The sequence below is a fragment of the Lepidochelys kempii genome, chromosome 8 (genome assembly GCF_965140265.1).
Source record: "Lepidochelys kempii isolate rLepKem1 chromosome 8, rLepKem1.hap2, whole genome shotgun sequence".
Taxonomy (NCBI): Eukaryota; Metazoa; Chordata; order Testudines; family Cheloniidae; genus Lepidochelys; species Lepidochelys kempii.
This window is the reverse complement of record NC_133263.1, coordinates 72,719,873-72,746,023: the sequence shown is the minus strand read 5'-3', so window position 1 is coordinate 72,746,023 and position 26,151 is coordinate 72,719,873. Positions and strand designations below refer to the sequence as shown.

At 41.4% G+C, this 26,151-nt stretch overlaps 1 long non-coding RNA gene across 2 annotated transcripts in view; it reads left to right on the top strand.

Annotated features, from left to right (window-relative positions):
• The first annotated feature begins 3,927 nt into the window (after positions 1–3,927).
• Positions 3,928–26,151, top strand: part of LOC140916056 (uncharacterized) — a 93,296-nt gene continuing 71,072 nt past the window's right edge. For both annotated transcript variants that reach the window (XR_012160406.1, XR_012160407.1), the window contains exon 1: positions 3,928–4,093. This is a non-coding gene — a long non-coding RNA (uncharacterized lncRNA). The remainder of the gene's footprint in view (positions 4,094–26,151) is intronic.

Genomic DNA, 26,151 nt, shown 5'->3' with positions numbered 1-26,151 from the left:
AGACTAGAAAATGCCTGCACGATAATAGGATTGGTACAAGAATAATGTGTTTTCTTTACATCTAAAATCATGATGCTAATTTGTCTTGGTTTTACTGGGGTTCTCTCTCCACCCCAACTTTTGAAACAAATTACTTTTATCAGGAACATTAACTGATACTTCGCTGTTAAAATGCTTGCTAGAAATATCCAACACCTGCAGAGAAAATTATCTCTAAAGGTTAACACAGTGAGATTCATACATAAAATGTCAAAGGACAGCTCACATCTTCCCTTTCTCTCCCCCCCACCCCTCACAAAAAATCACTCAGTGGCTGTCAGAGACAGTAATCAAAGCTTTTAAGTACTGGGGGCACTACCAGATATCAGCTGTACTCAGTGGTGTTAGAGCTGCACAATGTGTGCTGTGCTTCTGCAAATGTGAGAAGCAGAGCTGTGAAAGCTTGAACAAACCCACCTAACCGGCAGGATCCTGTTTCTTTCAAAATAATCCTCCCTGAACTCTTCAAGACAGACAGCCTAAGATGGGCTCAATTTAAATCAACGGATGATCTGAGGGTGGAAAATTGAGGGTGGAAAGATACTAGAACTAAGAAAGATACTAGAACTTAGTCATAGAAGAAACATATAGGACTCTGATGCCAGTCATTATTATTTGAAGGATGCAATAATATCTAGCAAGGAATGTCTGATACAATGAGATCTGCAATGAGACATTATGGGCAAAGGGGAAGGCCCATTTGCCCTGTAATGGTGCAATACAATAATGGAGGATGTTAGAGTGCATTTGGTCAGTTGCTTCATGATTTACAGGGATACAAAAAAATTAGCTCCTCAGGCTTTGATAACTTCATGTCAGTTATACTGTATTGTATTCCCTCACATTCATAATTATTCTTTCTTTCCCTAAAAAGAGAGACGTGTTGTAACAAACTGGTAGTTAATTAACTGTTCCCAGTCATTGCAATATGTGGGCACTAGATTACCAAGCCAGAAGGTCAGGGCAGATCAGAGATGCTACAAGACTTATGGCCAGATTGGATTTTTTCACTACAATGTAGCCTTTTATTCTGAATGGATTCTATACATCTAACATCACAAACATCATCAGAAACTATGGGCCTTCCTTCAAACAGTTTTGCATGTAACTACTCACATGAATAGTCCCACTGAACTCAATGCACTGCTCATGGGTGCATGTGTTTGCTGGATCTGGCTCTATTTCAGAAGTCACTGGAGCAGCAAGGAAGATTCTCCCTCTTTACTGCAAAGGATATCTATCAGTCATTCTCCACATTGTGGTTTTGCTTACAACTGTTTGTTGCTTACGAACATTGCCTACTGCATTCCAGCTATAGGCTGGAGAAACTGCAGCAGATACAATATAATCAGGACAGGCCACATGTCCAAGTCTTCTCTTCCGGTCATCTGAACCTCACAGCTACTCTGCCTTATAGAATTATCCAGCCTGAACCTTTGAATGAATTCCCAGATTTATACCACAGAGATGCAAACTCCTTGCCTTGTCTGAAACATGGAAGAGAACCTCTTAGGTGCTGAGCACACACACGTTAACCCCCACTAATTAGTGTCACACACTATGAATGTACAGTGGCAATGTCCCTACATGACAGTGGTTTCTGCCATCTCTCTCTCTCTCACACACACACACACACACACACACACACGCTAGGGCACCACAATAGTCATCTACTATATTGTTTAATGGGAATTAGAAGGAAATGAGCTGTTAGCCACTTCAGTTGCTCTGAGGTTTATTCTAACATGCAGCAGTCATGGGTCTTTTGTATGACAGATGTGCTTTTTTCATTGTCAAACGTAGCACATACTATAAAACATCCACCAATCTCAGGGCCGAAATTCATCTTTTTTAATGTCCTGTCTGCAGGTATTTCTCAAAAGACTGATAGGCCTGGTTTTGCTTGTTTTTTGTTTTGCTTTTTTTTTCTGTTGTCTGATGTGGCCTCTTTCCATGGTTCCTAAACTTGCCACAAGTGCCCAGCAAAATTCCAAACATACACAATGGTTAGATGTTATAGCAACGTCTCTGCTTTTCCTGTTGTGCATGCCCCAGTGTACATGTATATGGCCTTGAATCACACAGGGAGAAGTCTCTCTCAGTCTGGCATTTCGTATCTCAATTTGTGTTCGACTAGATTTTTTTCCTATATGCATTCTACAGCCTTTCATTTAGTGACTTTAATTGGTGCAGATGTTTTGCATCTCTAACACAGGATGTTAGTAAAGTGGTGCTCCTTAAGACAATCATATACTGTGTAAGCTAGTTCAAGCAAGGTGCAGTTCATGCATATGTGTTCATTTTCTCCCTCAAATTGTTTTTATATCACTGGGTCCACTGTCAGTGATAAAGCCATGGAGACACTTTGGGAGTGAAGCAAGACTATTATCTGTTCTTTAAGCTTTGATAATGTGTTGGTAAAACCTGCACACAGAATGGAGGTCTTGTACACCTCTTCTGTCATTTATAGTGGCTGAAAGCTATATATTGGGATGTTTCTCTTTTTATCCATATAGCCCAGTGGTTCTCAAACTAGGGGTGCCACTTGTTCAGGGAAAGCCCCTGGCAGGCCGGGCCAGTTTGTTTACCTGCCGCGTCCACAGGTTCGGCCAAGCATGGCTCCCACTGACCGCGGTTCACCGCTCCAGGCCAATGGGGGCTGCGGGAAGGGTGGCCAGCACATCCCTTGGCCCGTGCTGCTTCCCGCAGCCCCCATTGGCCTGGAGCGGTGAACCACGGCCAGTGGGAGCCGTGATTGGCCGAACCTGTGGATGCGGCAGGTAAACAAACCAGCCCAGCCCGCCCTTTCCCTGAACAAGTGTCGCCCCTAGTTTGAGAAACACTGATATATCCTATCAGTTTTCATGTTAATATGGTTATAGCTGCTTTCTGGCACTTGGCTTTATTCTGTTTGCCACTTTACTGTACAGGTGCAGCATTGTTACAGTTGCAAAAAAAAAAAAAAATCTCAGATGATACATGAAACTTTGGTGCCATGACAAGCAAAATAATTTAAGGCCCCTTTTGTTCATCTAAGTGCATAACAGGAAACGATGAATCTTAGGTTCATAAGACCTGGATTTTGGGGCCTATCAAGCCCTTAAAGCCTAGTTTTGGAGGGCCCACAAATGTAAAGGAGATTCTCAGCTTTCATTTTGTTACAAACAAGTTTCTATCCCTCTCCCGTATGTATCACCTTAACAACATGAATTGATATACATCAATGTAAAGCCATCACTGGGGTTGAAGGTGTGTCACTATTTTTTTCCTAAAGATAAAGTTATTCTCAGTCCCCAGGGCAGCCTCCCAGGGCTAGCCATTAGGCTGTGTGAAAACTGAAGCCACAAGTCCCTCCTTTTTTGAGAAGACCCCAAATCTGTTTGTGGCTGTGAAGTGCAGTGCTGCCTGATTGCCACAGGAAGCCAACTGGGAGGAAGCATATGGCAGGCATAAAGCCATCAGTGGCAGAGTCAGTTGTTCTGCTGACCAGTCAATGTGTTGTCTGCCCCAAAATGGGGCAATTTGATGGCATGAGAAGCTGCATGGTCTACTGGACAAAGCCTACGACTGATAATTAGGGGTTCCTGTATTCCTGTCCTAGTTCTGACATACGTTCCCTTGGAAGTCTTGGTAAATCACTTAATTTTTCTCCTTAGTTTTCCCCCATCTGTGAAATAGAAGTGAAGATAAATCCATGAATATTTTCGAGATGCTCAGATACCATAGTAATGAGGGCCATATGAGAACCAACCTAGACAGACTACTGTCCTATTCCCTGTTCTTAAAGTGTTGAGGAGTTACATTGGTTTGTGAACATGCTATCTTTTCTCCAGTGTAAGATCATAGCATTGTTAGGCTTCACACCTATTTTTATTCCTTTGCAGCACTTTCTGAATTAACCATGAAACCAGAAACACCACTATATTGATCCAGCCAAGGATATTATTGGGGATCCTGATGACTGATGGAGGATAAAAATAGAGAATACTAGCTGCCATACCAGGCCTCTCAACTGACTCAACTTCAAGTTTTAAGCTCAACTGACAAACCTTGTGTAAGTGTTATTGCATTTGTAGTATTTGTGAAAGGTGTTGGCTCAATAGCCTCGGAGATCCAAGACCTAAATGCAAAGAATAGCTGTGTATGGCCAGCAGCTTGGTGCCTCAAGCTTGACGTGGAAGGATTATATTTAGGACTGAGATGATAGGTCCATACATTGGAGGCTTTTAAGAACAGGTTAGACAACTGCCTGTCAGGAATGCTCCAGTTATTATGTAGTCCTGCCTTGAGTTCCGGGGACTGGACTAGATCAGTGGTTTTCAAACCATAGGTCATGACCCAGAACTGGGTTGTGGAATGGAAGGCGCTGGGTCGCAGTGGCTCTGGTCAGCACCACCAACCAGGCCATTAAAAGTCCCATCGGCAGTGCTGCCCGGCTAAGGCAGGCTAGTTCCTACCTGTTCTGACACCATGCTGTGCCCCGGAAGTGGCCAACAGCAGGTCTGGCTCCTAGGCAGGGGGCCATGGGGCTCCACGCGCTGCTCCTGCTCCGAGTACTGGCTCCAAACTCCCATTGGCCAGAAACGGGCGAATGGGAGCTGGAGGGGGTGGTGCCTGTGAGTGAGAGCCACACAGAGCTGCTTCCGCACCTCCACCTAGGAGCCGGACCTGCTGCTGGCCGCTTCTGGGGTGCAGCGTGGTCTGTGGTGCCAGAAGAGGCAGGAAGCCTGCCTTAGCACCCTCCACAGTGCTGCTGACCAGGAGCTGCCAGAGATAAGCCCATGCCCCAACCCCACGGCCCAATCCCCTGCCCCATCCCTGACCCTCCCCAAACCCAGAGCCCCTTCCTGCAGTCTTAACCCCTCATCCCCAGCCCCACCCCAGAGCCCACACCCCCAGCCCAGATGTCGTGAATAGTGTGAATGTTGTGGCTTGAGCTTTCAAACCCACCTGGCCTCCTAGGCTTGAGAGCCCAAGCTGCAACATTCACACTATTTTTCATGCACTAGCTGGAGCCTACTAGTGTGAGTCTGTCTAGCCAGGTTGGGAGGCATGCTTCCAGTTCCAGTGTAGACATACTCTTATCAGGAAAAGGCTTCACATTATATGGATGGGGCTTGCGGGGGAGCCAAATGAACACAGAGCAGCTAAACTTGCAGCACTCTTAAAGCTTTTTTGGTCATTCCCACTTATTAACAAACCACCCATCACCATCACTATTTTCTTTACAAGGGTAAACTGTGATGGCTGAGATTTAAAACCAAGCTAGCAAAAATGCCTCAAAGCAACTCTAAAATGCCAGCCAGCACTATTTCCAATCCAAAGAGCAATGCTTATGCTGGCTGGAGGTCCAGTGATAATAGAAGAGTCACAGGCGAGATAAACCCTATCAGAAGTAAGTATACACACAGCAGGCCTCTATAATAGCAATGCTAGAAGACAAGTTTGAAAGGTCAGAATTATTAAAGGACATTAATTAGCAATCAGACTATGTTCAAACTGCCTTAGCAAATTTAGGCACTATGTATGGCCACATGCTGAAGAAGGTGCAGCCAGCTGAAACATATTTGTATACTTCAAAACAAAATGTGTCCTGCTCAGAACAAAGCTTGAAGAACATAATGAGAAAACCATGTGACTTCCCACAGATTGGATGTGGTGGTGGCAGTACATAAGCTACTGCAGAACAAGGTATTAGCTAGCCAGATGAGAGCAAATAAACTCAGAATCTTGGGCTCCCTATCAGGGAAGGAATGAGAAGAAGGGGAATCCTTTTCTGAACAAAGGCTACGGTGTCAGAGAAACGAGGAGTGCCTACAATAAGAGAAGGCTACCAAAACAGAGAATGAGTACAGGTTTTGGGTCCTGATGTGAAATCCACTGACGACAATGGTGGTCCTTCTGTTGGCTTCAGTGGATCCTGGATTTGGCCCTTAGCAAACCCAGTAAGGTAGTCATTTCTGTCATGGATTTCAGGTATAGAGACAGAATCCTGAAACTGACCAGCACAAAAGGAGAGAGAGAAGTTAGAACAGAAGCAGTATACTGATTTCCCCAGTGCTTGGACCAAATGTGTAATCTAAGAGAATGGCCAACCAGAACATGGAAGCCTCTGTGTTATAGTAGTGCAGTTAGACAACAGCATTTCACCTGTAGGTCAAATGTTACTGCTTTGAGATGTATTCTGTTATAGGGGCTAGGGAAATACCTGCTCAAATTGGTAATATCTTACCTTTTAACATGATAAAAGAAAGCTATTGGAGAAAACTGATTCACCTACGTACATTGTTTTAAGTTCCTTGCATTATTATTAGAGGTGGGGCCAGAGAATTCAGAGCTAAATCTGGATTTAACACCCCAAATTCTGAAGGTGTTTGAATTATGGTTTTAACTTGGTGTATTATAGATATAAAGGCTGTCTGTAAAATTTGGATCTGAATTTGGATTTGAATTCTAAACACTGAACCTGCCAAAGCCTGGGGATCTAATTGTTAGATTTCTTCTCTCTCTCTCTCTCTCTCTCATTGTCATTCTTTTCCCCAGCATTGGGCCTCAGCAGATTAAGCAGTGCATTACATGTTCTACACATAAGGTGCAAAGACTTTACTGAGTGTTATTAGCCAAGAGCCTTTAATTTGGGGATGTTTTCTTATGCTATATATAAGAGGTTGAAGTACAAACAATACAAATTGGAAAAATAATAGCAATAGTGGGTATGTTTTTAACCTTGTGAATGGCTCGGAACCCCCCCACCCCCTTCTCCAAGGAGGACATATCTTAGAAACAGAGAATCTCCAGCCCAAAGTCAAATGTATTTAATATCTCAGCTATGGATTTCAATTGGACTGGCTCAACATCCACTGATAAAAACAGCATAAGACTTCTATTTTTGATGGGGTCATGTAGATTGAGGTGAGAACTCTCCAAAGATTATCTGCTGAATGCCAGTTTTTAATTAATCCCATTTGTCTTTCTTTATTAAGTCTGCTATTATCCCTGTTTAGTCTTGTCACCAGCCCATTAGCTAGAATGTTCATAGCACAGTTTAGAAGAGAAATTAGCCTATAAGAGCAGCACTCATCATCAGTCAGTTTGCAGTTTATTTAATATAGTTTATAGTTTATGAATTCAAGAAAATGTAGGCTTCTATTTGGAAATGAATAACTGCTCTGTACAGGGCAAAATAAGGGTGTTGCATTCAAATGAGAAATGTGTAGAAATAACACTGTGTTGTATATATATGTACAGCTATGTGGCTATTCCAATGAATCAGCATACCTACAAGCACAGCTATTTCAAGCCTATAACTTGGGACCAGGAGGTTCTTTAGTAATAAGTGGATCTGGGTGACATTTTTTTTGGCCAATAGTTTTTGCATTGAAAAATGCAGTTTCATGTTGACTGACACTGTTCATGAATTTAGGTAAAATTTGGCAAATAGTTTTCAGGTGAAGAAAAGAGGAGGGGTAGAATTTGAAAATGTCAAAACAAAATGTTTTGACTTTTTTGGAAATGAAATGTTTCAGCTTTTCATTCCGAAACAATGTTTTATTTCAAAGTTTAGCTCTATCTAAACAATCAAAACAAAACAAAAGGGTAAAAAACACCTGGATATGAAACAAAACATTTAGTTTCAGGACAAACAAAACGTTCTGTTCAACCCAAAATGAATATTTTTTTCAATTCTTCGGTTTGGCAACTGAACCAAAAAGTCAAACTATTCACCAAGCTCTAGTTAGTAATAAGTGATTCTCCACAGATTTGGCATCCAATTTCAATAGGATAAGCATCCAAAAAATTAGTCAAACCTGTTGGGTGATGGGGTATTTAGATACCCCAGAGGTGGTTAAACACCATGTAAATGGGGTAAGTATAAAGCCTTAGAGTAGGGTTTGCAAAATGACTTGATTTTGTCCAACTTGAAAATACTGTGAGAAGAGCCTTTCTTATGACGGTTATGTATTTCCATTTTTTTCAAATCCTAAAATATCAGGCGTACAGCTGTATTAAACATGCTCTTAAAATAATATACCAACATTTTTCAAAATTCCAGAAGATTTCAGTTCAATGTCATTGCTGAGTGAAGATTTGGGCAGTGGCAATCAGCCTTACAGAGCTGAACAGCCACTTCATCAACGAATGGAGTCACAGAGAGCCATGAATTAATCATGAAGTGATGCCCTGGCATTGTTTTGTGATGCTCAACATGACTGCACCATGTGTTGATGTAACACCATGATGCAAATGTTGCAAATATTTGGACACCACATCATGATTATTTTGTGTTATCCATTCAACACCATCTATTTTTCTCTCTCTCTCTCCTTCCCGCTTTGCTGCTTACCCCCATCCTAGTTGATAGGCAGGAATGTTGGCATTTCTTTTCTTCCACTTTCTTTTCTACAGCTACTGAGATGCAGAATTAAGGAGGGATCCTCATAACTCCATTCTGTTTGCTTAGTGCTCCCACATCAACTTGCATGAGAGGAACAGTGTGAGGAACCCTCCTGTGACCACAGCAAGCACAGCGCCAATCACATCCTTCTGTTTCACAAGAGTCTCAGAAGATGCCCAGAAGAGTTTCATGTAGCTCTAGGACCACAGGGTGCTATGGAGAATCCCATTAGGTAATCAGGGTTGATTAAATTGACTGAGCTATGAGAGAGCACCATCCCCACTCCCTTCCCAATGTTGGATAGGATTGCAAGGAGACATTTCCCTATCCATCTGAAATTCAGCTCCCTCTTGAATTTTTTGGATAATTTGTTAAACTCATAAGCTACCATGTTAGCGTCTCATTAAGGATAATTTAGATGAAGTAAATTCATCTCTTGCAAACTACACCTTTCTAAAAAAAACTCTGCAGTTTTCCTGTATTTTTTCTCTAGCTCAGACACCTTTTTCTTTTCTTTCAGGAGAACGCACTAGGACCCTTTCATCCTCCATTCCTTCAGCCACTCGACAGCATGAGTCTCTAACAAGGTTAGGGGCAACCGACAATTTAAATCTACTCTCAGCTATGGCTGAAAAGTCTATTGTAGATGCAACCTTGAGTTTTAATTCTATAAAGGTCTGCTCTGTTCTTACCACCCACACAACTGCTACAATTTCTGTCTGTACTTCCCAGCTGCCTTGGAAATCTTTTATTCTTCCCCATCTAGAAGATGTATGCAGTCATAAAATTCTATGGCTCATGTAACATGCTATTTACATTGGTGATAATGAGGATTGTGATCAAATTGGAGATGGAAAATTTAAGCAGTCTAATTCCAGGTTGTTCTTCCTGCTATTTTACTAGAATACACAAGAGGCTGCTGAAAGCCAGCATTTGTTTTGGGATATAAGCTAATGTTCTGTTTTAAAAAATGTTCTTTAAGGGCTGTAGAATGTTAAATAAGGTTGATCAAGGTCTGTCCTAAGTTGACATAAACGAAAGAAAAATTATAGATAAAGGGATGTTAATTCTTTGTGGTTTGTTTGAATTAGGATGGTAATAATTGAAAATTGTTGCCATTGGATAGTATTTCAGTGGTGTCTCTTTCCAGTGCCTAGTGATCAGAATTGCACAATACAAAAACTACCCCCATAGTTGACATTGATGCCTATGGTTTGACAGCTCTGGAAATTAAAGTTATCTATCCAAAGAACTAGTACATACTTCCCTAAAACAGCCTGGCAGCATGCCTAGTCTTGGCATGCTAAATTTCAGGGGTGAATGTAGTACATTATCCACATACAGTCAGGCCCTTCTGCTAAATGTGCCAGCAGGGTGCCAAATGTGAGAATGCGGACATAAACAAGAGAAGCAGACTAAGACTACAAACTAATTTCACAATTAATTACTGAATGGTATTACTCAGATAACTTTGGAACACTACTAACCTGAGCCAAATATAAACCAGTGACTTGGAGGTGAAAAGCTACATATACTTTTTAGCAGTTGCCTGAGACATACAGTCCCCATCTGCTAATAATAGACATCAGTATCTATTTTGTCGTGCAAATATTTGTTCAAATGTTTAGTCTGTTGTTTAGTGTAATTGTTTTTATTGTTGTCATTAGCTTTCATTTTCTATTTAGGGATTCCTTAAATCCTATCTTGGAGCCCCAAGGATCATTGTGCTTCCATTCATCTGCCTTCACTTGTCCGTTTCTCCACATGCCTTCACCAGCTCCCTCTGCTAGAATGCTACTACTAGAATCACCGGGTGAGACACTAGAAAACAATGTCAGGCATGCCTTCTGTCCTACCCCATTGAATCCAATACAATGGAACTGAAAGGGGTATAAATTGGGGCAGAATTTGTCTCACTTAATATTATTTATATTACCGTAGTTCCTAGAGGTCCCAATCAGAAATTAGGGTTGCACTGTGACCAGCATTGTACAAACAAACAAAGGGCAATTCCACATCACCTGTAACACGGCCAGGAATGGAACTGAGCTTCTTGGACATATATGTGGGGTTCCAAATCTCCAGTCTCTTACTGATAGGTAGGCTCCCTTTGTCTGGTGATTTTAAGAGGAATTCATGAACTTTAAAATCTGATACTGATGATCTTTTTTGGACTAGGGATATTGAATTCTAGTTTATCAAAGTAGACAGAAGAAGACTTGATGGTTGATAGCTAGATAGATAGCTAAAAGATCCAGATGCAGAGCTATACTAAAGGTTTGACAGTCCCTAGACACGGATTTGTGATCTCGGTCCTCTTCGTTTTGAAAATGAGACACGTAAAAATGACATGCATTTTAGAAAACTTTGTAGTATATTATTATCTAATATAAAAATCAGTTAATGAAATGCAACTAAATGAAAATAGCTCAGGATATTAAGTAGAAACAAAATATATGTTCTCTTTGACACTAATCAATGGTATCTGTGAAGAAACAATAATAGTACAGCATTATTAGTATTAGGAATATTTTGTAACATTTTATGGACCAATCCTGCAGTTATATCTGTATAGACTGACTCCTCTGTCAGCTCAGCCCTCTTCTTCCTACCCAAATCTTTTTCATCTTGGAAAAAGTCCCATTTCTAGGAGGCTTGTGATAAGGCCACATGGTATGGACCTTTGACTGATTAGCAGTTATATAGCAAGGTCCCTTTATGCTGCCACAGAAGCAAGAAAAATTAAAAAGTAAATCACAGTTAATGTATTGCGTTAAATAACACAATGTGGCTTCCCAGCTGCCCTCATAAGTCACCAGAAAACTTTTTTAAAAAAGCAAAGAAACCTTCCACTTTTTGAACCGTTTCCCTTTCAACAGTATTGTGCAATTATGCCTCTTCAGAGGCAGTTAATTTGTAAGCAGAATATCAATAATTTATAAGCATATTAAGGGTATTGATCAACAAGAAGAGAAACGTGCTTGATTTCTTTCTTCAATCCATAAAAAAACCCTTTACTCTTCAAATATAAGGCAAGCAGAGTATGGTTTAAATACATATTTAGCAATTGTTTTCCTATTTAAAGTGCAATCATTCATCACGGAACTAGCGGTAACTTAAAAGAGCTTTGTTGGGATTGAAATACAAGCATCTAAAATAAATGACTCTTCTTCCTACTCTTGGTTTCACACCTTCTATCATGCTATCCCCCAAGCTTTGGAAGAGCCTCCCACATCCGTGCATCAAATGCTCACTTTCTCTTCCTCCAAATGCCTCTGAGAAACCCATTTCTTTGGAGAAGCTTTTGAAGTTGATTCCAGTAACTATGAGCTTCACCCAGTAATAAACGATGTGGATCCCTACTGAAGGCAATGAATTCCATGCATATGTGGAGCTCATTACTGTATTAGGGCCTTGATCTCCTCACCTGCTCATGCCCAACCATTCCCCCGTTAGAGATAGACTCTGACCTTCAAAGACTTACAGGTGTGTTTAATTGTAGACATTGTGAGTAGTGCTATTGAAGTTAATGAGGATCGTAGTGAGTGCAGGGGTCTACCTATGTAGAGCTCACTGCATTATTCGGGCATTATTCTCTTCACCTACCTGAACTGTTCCCCCATGTTATCAGAGTTGTCTGACTAAGGCCTTGATCCTCTGCGTCCTCAGTGCAGGATCTGGCCTTTAGGTTGTAGGATCTTTGAGGTAGGTGGGGACATTGGCTTTTTTGAAGATGTACACAATGTAATTTACATTCCTCTCTTTCTGTGTCAGAGACAGGCTCAAGAATTATATAAATCAGGGAAAATAAATGATTGGTGAATAATTTTATTAATCAGATTCCTTCTGGAACACTGATCGCATTATTTGTTTGCCAGGCAAGCTTCTGCTAAATCTAGTCACAATTAAAAAACTAAAGCAAAAACAAAAAACAAGCAAATAGCATTGAACTGAGCCATAATTAGGGCAGCTGAGAAAGCCTTGTATAATTAGCTGGGCTTTGTTTATAATTATTCCTGATAGTTGGAATTGTTTTCCACATGTAATGGGGCCATAGCCGTGGTAAAGCTAAGAACCTTTGATTTCCAGTTTAATAATGAATGGTCCAGTCTTGCCATGTTTACTTGTGTAAGTAAGAAATACTTGTGTTAACAGAGCCATTGAAGACAATAGGAATTACTCATGTCAACTAGTGTTACTCACAGATGAAGGCCTTCCAGAATCAGGTCTATTAGTGTAGAAATAAATGTTTAACACAGGCCATAAACACTTCCCCCCACATAATTCCGAGAGCATGTAATTTAGAAAACATACAATCTTGATTTTAAAATTGTCAGTCAGTGATGGAAAATTCATCCTTTGTAAATTGTTCCAATGGTTAATTTCCATCACTTTTGAAAAATTATGGTTTGTCTAGTCTGAATTTGTCTAGCTTCAACTTTCAGCCATTGGATCATATCATCCTCATTATTAAATATTTGTTCCCCATGTAGATACTTATAAACTGTAATCAAGTCACCCCTTAACCTTCTCTTTAAATTAAATAGATTGAGCTCTTCAATTCTATCACTATACGGAATAATTTTTAATCCTTCAATCATTCTCAAGGCTCTTCTCTGAACCCTCTCCAATTGATCAACATCCTTTTTGAATTGTGAGCACAAGAATTGGACACTGTATTCCAGCAGCATTCATACCAATGCCAAATATAAAGGAACAATAACCATTCTACTCCTACTTGAGATTCCCCTGTTTATACATCTCAGGATTGCATTAGCTCTTTTGGTCACAGCATCACATTGGAAGCTCATATTCAGCTGATTATGCACCATGACCCCCAAATGGTTTTCAGAATCACTGCTTCCCAGAGCAGAGTCCCCAACCTGTAAGTAAAGCCTACATTCTTTTTTCCTAGATGTATACATTTATATTTAGCTGTATTAAAACACGTATTGGTTGCTTGTACCCAGTTTACCAAGTGATCCAGATCACTCTGAATTGGTGACCTGTCCTCTTCATTATTTATCACTGCCCCAATTTTTGTGTCGTCTTCAAATTTTATCAAAAATTTGTTTTGTTTTCTTCCAGGTTGCTGATAAAAATGTTAAATAGTGTAGGGCCAAGAACCTAGCTCTGTAGGACCTCACTGGAAACATAGATTTCTGCAAACAGGAAGTGAATCATACAAAGTGGAGACTTGCACTAAGGGTTTGCCCATACACATCTTGCTTTTTTATTTTTTTATTTTAAAAACGTCTATAGGCAAGAGAATATTGCTGCTTGTGGAAGTATTGTGACAAATTATGATTACAAAAATATCATGTGGCCACCAGTTTACATGGCACTGCCATATGGCTTTTCTGTGAAAGAAACTGGAAAAGACTGGGAAGGTAATGCTGCAAATATGAGAGAGAGCAATTGATTTTTGTTTTCAGAGTATCACCACTTCCCCCTCCTCACAGTTTAATTCCTGTTTAGGGGAGTACTTTAGAAAGCAGTGTGTGAGAAGGATACCTACACATGATATTACCTTCTGCGTCATGTATCCCAAATCCTTCATACATATGTGGCAATAAACTTCAGAATATGGTTTCTTTGGAAAGAGGCATTTGCTAGATCGTTGATTCTAATTTCAAGAGAACTAATATCTGCTCTAATCTAGGAAAATAATAACTGTTACAACTTGAGGTTGTTTGGAATTCATTATGAAGCTGTGTGAAAGAGCATGTGGGTTAAACAGGTTCAGTGCTAATTAATACCTAGACTTCTAAGGAAGTAGCTTCTTGCTCCTGGGGTTAGGCAGTGTGTGAGAAGAACAATAACCAGGGAGTTGTCTGCAGGCTGTTTCAGGAATGAAGCAGAGAAGAAGTTCATATAAACTTTAGGAAACAAAGCTTCAATCCTGTTCTGTTTCAAGTCAATGGGCATTTTGCCAATGACTTCAATGGAAGCAGGATGAAGTGTACACTCTCATTCCCACTGGTACCAAGTCAGTGGGATTATAGCAATATCATTAAGAACATAATTTGGCCCTAGATCTTCAAAGTTTAGGAAAAGTTGCCATACAGTGTTTTCTGTCTGAGAGGTCTTCAGCGTGAGTTGTTCTTTCCTGAGAGAACCTGCATTATCTCATTTTGCATTCAGGCTAGAAATCACAGAATGAAAGCTACAAGAATTTCTTGACTAACCTCTCTGTCTGTCTCTCTCTCTCTGGGAATGATTTCTCTTCATCAGCTCAGTTGCAAAGACTTTTGTTCATTTGGGTCATTGTAGCTGGTCGCTCCGGTGTCTGTTGGTGAAGTCTAGATTTACATGAAGCACAAAGTTTTAACAATATTTGGAAAATGAGTTCCCAGGATCATTTTTCTCCAACATTTGATGTGGAAGGCAGTGGTCACTGATGCCCTAATAATCAGTCTCATTTTCATAATATTCAAGAATCAACTGAACAATCATCTTTGCTCATTTTATTACCATTAAAGAATTTCTAATAATTTTAATCATTGCTGAATTACTTGCAGCTTTCTTTAAAGTTTAGTCAATAAGAAGATTAAAATATAAATACCATTAAATGTGCTTTAAATATCAGTCCCATTGAAATACTTCCAGGTCCTGTATCCTCTTAAAAATAATCCCCATTCAAAATAGAGAGGAAATGTCATTCATATGAGTTTCTTCTAAATTTAAGCTCTGATTATACAAGGAATTATATACAGTAGCTTTGGAAATCTGACAATTAAAAAAACACATACACAACACCAGATCCTTTTATTTATGACATTTTAAACCCTCATCACATTAAGGAAAGTTTTCAGCATTGTTGTACCTTGTGCTGCCAGCCTCGCTTTTAAGGTTTCACTGGGCAACTTCATATGAATTGACGGTCCTATAAATACGAACTTAAATTCAATCAAGCTGTTATTTGAAGGTTATGTGAAGATAGGCTGGGAGTATCTTGGTTCTCAGTGTAAGGGACTGGAGTGTAGGCAGTCTGTCCTACAGGTCACAGCTGGGCTGGGGTCCACACATCAAGGACTGTAGTTGGTGAGCAGGGGTCAGAGGGATTGCTAGAGCTGAGTTCAAAGAAGCAAGAGTCAGGGTTAGAGACCAGGCTAAAGTGAGGAGGCAAGAGTCAGAGTCAGGCTGGGATCAGAGACTAGAGATCAGGAGATGAGGTGAGGTCTGAAGTCACAGCAGACCAGAAGTCTGTGTGGTTGTCCAGACAACTTCCTGGACTACCCTCCATGGTTAAATAGTGTTCTTGGCCAATCAGAGGGCCACAGGGTATTGTCACTCTGGATCCCTTGGGCGGTACTTCCTGCGGTGCCTACTCTTCACAGTACTCCCTGGCTGGGGATCTTCATGGCCTCCCAGTGGCATGGTGGGAATGTCAGCCATCCCAGGCTCTGCAGACCCGACTTCTAGTCCACAGATCCTTACACTCAGTCCTTCCTCCCCTCAGCTTTGCAAGGGAGGAAATAACAGTAAGTGTTGTTATAGAACTTTACATCTTCACAAGGCTGTAGAAACATCAGCTAGTTGAATTCTCACAACACTCTTGTGTGGAAGGGCAAGTGCTATCATCACCATTTTACAGATGGGGAAACAGAAACATGGAGGGGAAATGATCCATACCTGACTCCAACTAACTCAATAGCAAAATTCCAGTTGTCTTCATTGGGAGCAGGATCATGCCCTAAATGACTTGCTCAAGGCCACACAGCAAGTCAAAAGTGGCCATAATAGGAGAATGAAGTGGGCTTGATTCCTGTCTACATTAATTCCATGTAAAAGGGCTTAGAGCCTTATTCACAAGGGGGTTTAAGCACCTAACTGCCCTTTAGTCACCTAAATCCAACATTTAGGCACCATTGGCATTCAAAAGCCCCCATTCAGCTGCCACCTAATCCTGTAGGTGCCTTAATTCCCTAGGCACCTAAGTTTCCCCTGATAATGTCCCCTAGGTACTTAACTTTCTGCTGATAGGCATGCACCGAGCTGCCTCAGTCCTGACACCACTCAGCAGCGTGGCCTCACACCTTCATTCACACCTAAACCCCAGCAGGTTCACAAGGTAGGGTCCCTCATCCATCTGACCTCCAGGGCCCGATCTAGTAGATGTGTCTCAGAGACAGCTTTACAGCATGTCTACCAGACCAGGCCCCACACAATACACAGCAGTGGAGTGGAGCTAGGTGCTGCCCTCCGGCCTGGAGCTAGGCACCTAACTCAGTCTGAGGGGCTAGGCCTTGGCATTTCCTTCTGGCTGGCTTAGGCAGTTCCTTACTCAGTGTGCTGAGCATCTGTGAATTCCTCTTTCAGGCACCCAACTTGCCCCATGCATTAGACAGGGAGCCTGGGCACCTAACTTGGAGCTGTGAATTCCACTTGGAGGGAGGGCACAATACAAAGCCCAAGCTAAGTCCCCCTTGTGAATCTGGCCCTGGTAAATGAGTCTCAGTGCCAGCCCCAGGAGTTCCTGTGGCCCACTTCTGTGCTTGCTTCATTAGATGACCACAGTGCCTTCCCACTGAAGTCTGTGATAAGTTTTGTAGGTCTCAGGTGTTTCAAGCCAGTCACCTAGGTATGCAAGGTAGAAAATTGGGCTGGAGAGCTTTAGGGACACTCTTCCCCCATGTTCTATGTTCTTAGTTTCAACCTTTTCATAGACAAAACCTGGAAAAGCCTCAATGGTAACTATAAAATCTTTCAGCTAAACAATAGTGTGGTGTTGTTCAGTGATCACTCAGTGCTTGCAAGAACTCTGCTTAGTCTGTGTCTGGTTTTAATTGGCTGTACATAACAACTAGAGCTTCACAGTGCCCCACCCAGGCTCCGTGTCTGGAAAGCTCAGCCCTTAAAGGAACAGTCTCCAATATCACAGTGTGTGTAATGGGGGTTGGCCCCTGGGGCTCCTGAGATGCTATCCAACTCAGGAAAATTACCAAATACAATCAAATAAAAGAAATTCCAGGTATATATGTTTAAATGAGTAGAATAGCTCTTCCAGAGAAATAGGCCCTGTGGGGGAAGCTTCTCAGTGCCCCAGATTGTGTCACTCACATGCCAGTAGGGAGCTGCAAAGCAGCAGCAGGACTTCAGGGATGATGCCTGCACTTCACTGAATGGCTCAGCTGTCACAGCAGAGAACTGAGGGGTACTTTGAAATGTGCTCTTAGGTAGTTAGAGTATGTCTGTGAGAGATCAGGGCTCATTACCGTCAGGAGGAAAAAGTTTCTCGGCAGGACCAGTGAATGTTTGCCCCGTGGTTGCAAATAGTAAATCTTCACACCTGGTAGGTGATGTGCAGCATGCAAGCAGCTCGAGGACAGACTTTGGGAAATGTGCCCATTCCATCATACTGTAAAATCGGGAATAGCAATGGGAAGGAGGATGACATTGGGCTGAAGAAGAGCTGGATGAAGGGTTATGATATGAACACAGGGTTCATATGATATGACCAAGGACCTCTTGTGCCAACTGGCAGAGGGACAGGGGCACATAAATGTTACAGGGAGCCCGTGTCCGCTGTTTACATTCTAGTTCACCAAAGTGTGTCATGTAAGATTTCCATTGAAAACCTGTGTCACACAGGTCTTCATAATCTTTGCAAAATGTATTTGTGGATAGTATGTAAGGAAATGTGTGTGTGTGTGTGTGTGTGTGTGTGTACAAAAATACAAAATTATGATCTGAAGGCTTTGTAGTTAAAGGCAGGTCACCCCCCAGAGGTAGCGTGGCTTAAGTCAGATTCTACCTGACAGGCGATGGGAGATACTTATCTCCCTTGCTGACCATTGTATATTGCATGTCTTACAATGGAAGTTGGTTTACCTACTGAGGCAAGTCTACACTTAAAACACTGCATCAGTCCGTTTGCACTGGTCCAGTTGTACTGTATCAGTCCAGTTGCACCAATGCAACAGTCTTTAATGCAGCACTTTAATGAAGAGGCTGTATGCTGGCAGGGAAGAGCTCTTCCATTAGTGTAGTTAATCCACTGCCCCTAGAGGCGGTAGCTATGCTGGCGGGAGAAACCCTCCTGCCGACATAGTGCTGTCTACAAGGGAGGTTAGGTCGGTTATAACTACGTCACTCCGGGAGTGGATTTTTTGCGCCCCCAAGTTACATAATTATACCAATATAGGTCAGTAGTGTAGAACAGACCTCAGTCAAATGCTAATGAAGAGATTGTGGGGACTTCAGAAGGAACATTAACAGGAAGAGGAAACAGCCAAGGGAGAAGGAGGGAGACCAATCCTGTTTTACAGGTAAAGAGCAAAGGACTGGTCTGGTATATGTAGAAGGTTGCCCTGGTACCTTTCATCAGGTGGAGGCAGGTTAACAGTGGGCTTTGGCTCATAAAAGGAAGGTCTTAGTCTTCCTGGTTGAAAAACACTGTAAGAAGGACTTTGGGGTAAGCAGTACATTAGTAGACAAGAAGGGCTCTTATTAATTGAGTTTAGGCTCTAGAATGCAATTTATTTTATATGAAACCTGTTGTTTCCAGTATTTCCAGTATGAAACCTGTTGATTCCATATGAATCTCTGTTCTCTGCTAAATAAACATATATTCTCTAGAAACAAATCTAGGTGCTGTGTGTTAGCGGAGCAGTGTTTGAAGGTACAATTAGGAAACAGCGATGTAGTGTTCCTTTGGGAACACTGGGCCTAGTAATTCTGTGAGTTTCCAGTGTATAAGGGTCTGGACATCATGGGGGGGATGTTTGCTTATGTCTAGCTTTCATGAGGGACAGCGGCACCCATGTGGCCTGAGAGAAGGGTGCTTGTGTTGCCCGTGGCTGGGAGAGTCAGGGAACTGACCCCTGTCAGGTACAGAGAAGGTTTCCTCATGCTAAGGGCAGGTGTAGCCTCACAACTCTGGATATCCCTACGACGCATCACATGGATTGAATCATAGGCTGGATAGTTTGAAATGAAGAAAATCATACAGGCTCATTTGAAAGGAGGGAGCATTCATGAGTAAGGAGTTTCAGTTAAAGTTTGGAGAAGTTTCTGCACTTCTGGATGCATCTCCTGAATAAAATGAACTTCTGATCCTTTTTAAGGGTCACCTATCACTAGGTCTAATTGTGGATCTGGACCCAGGTTTTCAGAATACAACCCTAGTGCACACAGTGCATTAACCAACTGTACCATCGAGGCTCTTCCCTGGCTTTTATTTAAGTGGCTAATCCAAAGTGCCCAGACTGGGGTGGGGGTGGGGGAGAGAGAGTTTATGTTTGTGAGTGAGTGTTTGGCTTATCTCTAATGGAAATATACAAGTGGTTGCATACAGGTGGTCCCTGATAAATATTGATTGTGGATTATACCATAAATGTGTGGTGAAGCTATGAGCTAATGAGAAACACTGAAGCAAACATGTTTAGGACAGAAACTTTAAAAGCAGGCCAAGAGAATTCTCATTCCAAAAACAAGTGACATGCATCTATTCTTTCTCCACTTGGCTAAGCAACAGCAGGAATGTTTCCTACTAAACAGCCTCATTAACATAAGCATAACTACAGGGTAAATTTTCAAGCTCATTCCAAGTGAATTCAAGGGGAAGGGGGGAAATATTCTTTTAATATGCGCAATTCATGCAGACAATGATATGAAGCTAATTCATTTCATCATATTATCACCATATCATATTAACTTAAAAGAAATAATAATGCAACATGGAAATGTTTGCATATTAGAGACAACTCTCATTGTACCCTATTAGCACCATATCGTATTAGTATTGCATTAGGCTATTATGCTCCAGTGCTAAAATGATGAAATCCCACTGTGAAAACTGATATTGAATTCTTGTAATGTTTCAGAACCATTTTTAGCACTGCATATAAATAATTCATGGGAGCAGATCTAATGAATTGATGTGGGGAAAAAATCCCTTGACATTGTGAGAGTATTTATGAATGTAAAGTCATGAACGGGATTTTTTTTTTAGTGGAGATGGGCTGGGACTGAAATATCTGGCTTATCACCATCCCCTGCTTATGCATTAGGCATATAATGCTGGGGTGGGCAGCCATGTTTATATGTTAATCCTGCAAATGTGGTGTCTTAAAGGTGACTGTGTCACAGTGTGGGCCGACGTGATGATGATCCACCAGGAAATTTTGCAGAATGGTGTAGCTCCGTGAAGCATTAGAACATGGTGGCTGAGTAAGCAAAAGCCCAGCATACGCAAGTCCTTTGGAATATCTCTGCGATCTGTGCTACTTGTCTGGATCACCTGTAGATTTTTGCTTGTTTTCTGAAAATGAGATTTTATGATTTTCCAGTGTTTGTCTGAGAAGCACCGAGCTCAGCCTTTCAAAACCACCTGACCGTTGATTGCTTGCAAAGAACCTCTGAATTAGAAAGCATTTGGCTATGCATGCAGAGAGGAAGTGGTTGTGGTGAAATGCAGAGCAAGGGCAGATGACCTGCTTTCAGTTGTTTGAATGGCAGATTGATCTTCAATTTACTCCTTTGTTACAAGACTCTGGGGCTCACTCTGCTTATGCTTGAGTTTCCTCATGTCCCACTTTTAACTGCCTGCTTAAATGTCAGATCCCACAATCTATTCTAGACCATATTTGCAAGCAGCATCACCTTACAAAGCTGCAGAACTGGATAATAACCAGTTGGTTATTAAAACTAACTTGAACCTGAAAAGTCAGTTTCTTTTTCTTAGGCCGTGAGGATTTAGAGCCCAATTCTACTCTTAGGTACATTGGTGCAAACGCAGAGTAATGCTATTGACTTAAATTGATTTAGTACATATTTACATAGGTGCACTTGAGAGGAGAGGTTGGCCCATTGTTTCAGTAGCTTTTGGAAGTTTGGCAGAGTACCAATATGGTGTCAGGGCATATAGTAAGCTTAGATGGACAGCCTCCTCTGGGATCATGAACACTATATCAAAAAAATTTACCATTCCCCATGTTTACTTTTCTTTATTACAAGCCTGAATGCACCCACTGAGCTTCCACTAAAGATCAAGGAAGCAAGCTTAGGGAAAATATTTGCCCATATGCACAGCAGGTAACAATTTCGCAGAAAACTTCTATAAAAATCAGTGGGAGTCATGCGCTGTGCACTAGCTTGTACATTTAAGGTCTAAATTTTCACTACTGAGCCACAGTAGTTTCACAGTTTGGGTTTCACAAGAGCCTGGGAGGTGTCACTGCATCATGGCCATATTCATAGCATTTTTTTTATTTTGAGTGAAAGAGGATTTGGTGAAACAGTCTTGAGATCCCAGTAATGACTAAATCAGAGAAAGAGTAGATTAGGGAGATGCAAAATTTAAAAGTTCACTGTGATCTATTTACAGAACTTACCAGTTGTTTTCTTTAGGTTGGGTTGGGAAGGAGATCCAGTAGAGAGAAGGGCCACCGGAACATTTTGGGAAAACGTTTGCTTTCCCTCAGCTTACCGTTTTTTCTCTCCGCGTTCAATTTTAATTTTTCCACCCCTTTTCTCCAGAAGATACTGCTACAGCTGCTGCAGCAGGTGCTGTTACAGCTCTACTTAGTTTTCAGTTTTCATGTCCAAAACATGAACATTTTGCAAAATGTCTCAGTTTTTCCAAATGATTCCCAAGGTGAGATTGTATTCTATTTGCTAGCAGAGCACATTGGTTTCTTTAGTGAATCAGAAAAATGTAACTTCAGCTCATCAAAAGGACATCTTTCCACAGATTACAAACTGCTTTTTCGTTTGTGCCTGGGGAAGATATTTAGGGGGAGAAAGCATTTTATTGTGGATGAGCCTTTTTTTGTGCTGAGCTCCAGATCCTAAAGTGTAATGATAGTATCCGCCATGGTGTTAATTTACGTTGGACTGGTTGCTCATGTTTGGGGAGGTTTTAGTAGGGTTGGGTGAACAGTTTAGCAAAAAGACCAAGCTAGTTCTAGGAACTGAACATTGCACCACACACCAGGCCATACTGGTTTCAGAGAGTTCAGTGCTGGAGCATGAGGAGGAGGTCAGCTGCTTCCCCATAGCCAGATCAAAGGATTGCATGTTCTGGTCTCAGAGCTTCTCAGAGTGCTGGCTCCTAAGCTAGAACCACAATGGGAAAGTATTTACTTCATGACATGAAGACCATCACACAGTGACACAATTTGGGTTTGGCAAAATTTGAACTTTAACCCAAATTTGACCTAGCTTCTCCCTGTTTGGCCCCTCCTAATTGTCACTTGTGAGGGCACGTGTACTGTGGTAGAGAAAATAATTTGAATGCTGCCTGTAGTAAAGATATAAGGTGCCATAAATAAATGATACTTCAGAGAGGATAATTCTTGTGGTATCCCTTCCTCCCTCTAATATTAAACAGTACAATAAGCCAAACATAAACTTTACATCTATTTATAAATTATTTACAAGAGACCATTTTCTCTGTGGTACTGCATAGTTTTCATGCAGGCTTGAGCATTTGTGTGATCTATACCAAAAAGTAATGGGTGTGTTAAATTTTGGAGTATGACCCAACATTGAACTATTCTCCTGAGTGGCAACATTATATTTAATTGAATTCTTTTCATTAATCTTGATGGGAAAGGGACCCTAAACAGTTAAAACAAAATTGGGCTGTTTTGGAGACTGTTTTGTTCAGCCAATGTATTCTTTCAAAGGATTCTATCATCCTTTTGTGGTTTACTAAATTTGTTTATACAGCTTGAAAACACAGATCAGTACAACCTAATTTTTTTCCTGTTGCTGTTTTTCATGGATAGTTACTGTGAATTATTTTGGGTGAGTATGACAATAATTACTCATGAGTAATTGCATAACTATAAATCTCAAACTTGCTTATCATAATTATGTATCATTGAATATAATGACATGATGGTAACGCTAGTTATTAATGAATACTGCACTGTACTTCTTTTTTAAGTGTGAATTTATTGCTGGAGAAAGGTGCCAGATTGGTGTCTTGGGAATGAAAATCCTCTAGGCAGACACAGGACTGATGATAGCAGTGCACCCTCCCATACGTTTTCCCACCAGTTCACTTCAACCCTGACCCATGAAACCATCACAAAGGCCTGGTCTACATTTAAAACTTAGTTCAACATAGATACAGTTCTCAGGGGTGTAAAAAATCCCCACCCCTGAGCTCTACAGTATGCCATCCTAACTGCCCATGTAGGTGCACTGAGGTGGATGGAAGAATGCTCTTGTTGACGTAGCTACTGTCACTCGAGTAAGTGGTATTCCTGCACCAATGGAAAAGCCCCTTCTGTCACTGTAGGCGGTGTCTACACTATGGGATTATGCTGACATAGCTATGGCACCATAGCTATGTCGCTTTGGTCCCCGTTGTGTAGACATGGCCTAAGAGTGAGAGAGTTGTTCAACATCAGCCACATTCAGTCCTTTGTGCCTCTGATCAGATTGCCAACAAGAGTACCTCCTGTGGTGGGTTTTGGATGCACATCTCCTGGAATCTGAAGTGAGATCACAGATTGATTTCCTATATGCCAAAAAGCAACCATCAAATGGTAATGACTTCTGATCACTACCAACCTGGGCTGGATTTGCATGGTCCAATGGTGAAAAGCTTTGTATTCCACTACCAGTTTCCAGAGCCATGCAGTCCTTCTGTGCTGTATAGCAGCATTTTCTAAAGTTTTGAAAGCTAAACTCCCACTCCAGGAAGATAAAACCAGTTGCATCCTCTGCCATCTTTCCATGGGGAAATTTGCCTTCCATGATCCTTTCACTACTCCGTAAGTGGCACGACCCACACTTGGGGGAAATGATGCTGTACATTAACAACTAATGATTAACAAGTGTTTAGTTACAGATTTGGCAATCATTTCACGCAGACATTTAATATGAGGTATTATTGCAAGTGAAAACATTTCATTGTTGGAATTATATTTGAAATTTTAGACATTTTAAAAACAACCCTTCCAACTGCATATAGGATTTCAAGCAGTGATCTCTATTATGACAGTATATTTTTAGCTATGTCTAAATTATCTATTTTTCCCCCTGCCTTCCCCCCCCAAAAAAAACCCCAACTAGTTAACATAGAGTTTAGAGGCTAGATTTCGGTGCAATTCAGGAAGAGGGTGAGCAGAGGTAGTTTTACACTACCATCACATTTGTATGATTATGACTTGGCTCCTACTATAAGTTAGAGCAGCCCCAGGGCCTGCTCTAACTTGTGGTCCACCTCTGTATAGTTGTTTGTGTGCTGCTCTGGAGCTAAGAATCCCTGTAACTCTGAGCACTATGAAGATACTCCTTCCCGTCCCTTGCCCTGCTCCCAGAGCCTGTAAGAGGCACAGGCTACATCAGCTAACATCTGTCTTGTGTAGGGAGACCAGTCGTCCCGATAAAATCGGGACTGTCCCGATTTTTAGGTCTTTGTCCTGTGTCCTGACCAATGCACGGTTGGGATGCCATTTGTCCCAATATTGTGCCTTTGGCCACTCCGGCATTTTTTTTTTTTTTTGGCTTCCCCCCATGTGTCCCGATATTTTCTCCATTTAATCTGGTCACCCTAGTCTTGTGCTGCTCCTGCACCAGGCCCATTGTAGCCCTCCTTTACATGGCTGGGAAGTATGTGGGGGAGGAGGGGCGGAGCTTGGGCCAAAATCCAAACCTAGATTGCTAAACTACAAGTAAATTAGCAATTAGATTGTGCAGCAATCTATCTATAGTCTTCCTCTTAACCTTTCACTTCATCACTCTCCAAAAATGTAGCCTTCACTACTTTGTGTCTGTTTTCACTATATTTACCAGAATCAAAATCTGAAAATATACAAGATTTAAGATGTGCACACTCATATGAACGGCTAATTTGTCTTTTAATGATTTAATGTCTCTTAAAAACAGATGAGTTTGACTAACAAATCTCTTGGAGGAGCACTAGGTGACTTCAGCAAATCATTTATCCCTTTTGTAATTGTTATAGGGTTCTCTAAAATTCATGTGGGTTCAGCTCCAGCTTATAGAAATGAGCCAGAGCTGCCAAGTTCAGATCCAGATCCAAACCTCCCCAGAGTTTGAGGGACATGGATCCAGTGTTCTGGTACAAACCCATCTCTAATCAAAAGCATGAGGAGAAGTGCAGTTTCAGCTCAGAACTTGCTGCATAGCAACATGGAGAAGGGAGGGGAACTATCTTCATAGCAACGAAGAAAACAGCAGCAACAGCAGAAGTAAGTGCTTCAGCCTTAAAGAGACAAGTGACAGCTCAGTAAAAGAACCATCACTGCCTCTTTTAGATGGGAAGAAACAGTATAATTCTGTAGGAGTTGCTTAGATGGAGGTTATAGTTATTGCAGAGAAGTTTGGTTTTTGGAAACACGGGCAGCTGGGTCAAGCGGATCCAGAAATCTGAAATATTCTGGATGGCCTTTGGTTTAGTAGTGTAAAGAGAAGATTATCATCTAAGTCTGCTGTTCTGTAGCATGGCTGATAAATCGGATGACACTCCAAAAGAGCTACCTCATGCGGCTAGATTTCACTAACCTGATTCTCCTTTGTTGCTCACAAAAGGGCAAAATTTAACAGAAGAGCTGCTATGTTAAGTAGGAAGGAAGAAGACTAGTGCCAGGTTATGGGGCAAGCACAAAATGGGTTTGTGGGAGACTGAAGATTCTACACTGATGGTAGATAACAAGAGCAGAATCAGCAAGACCCCAAGCCATGCCTGGTAGCAATGCCCAGGAAAAGAGGTGCAGGGCAGGAAATAGAAACAC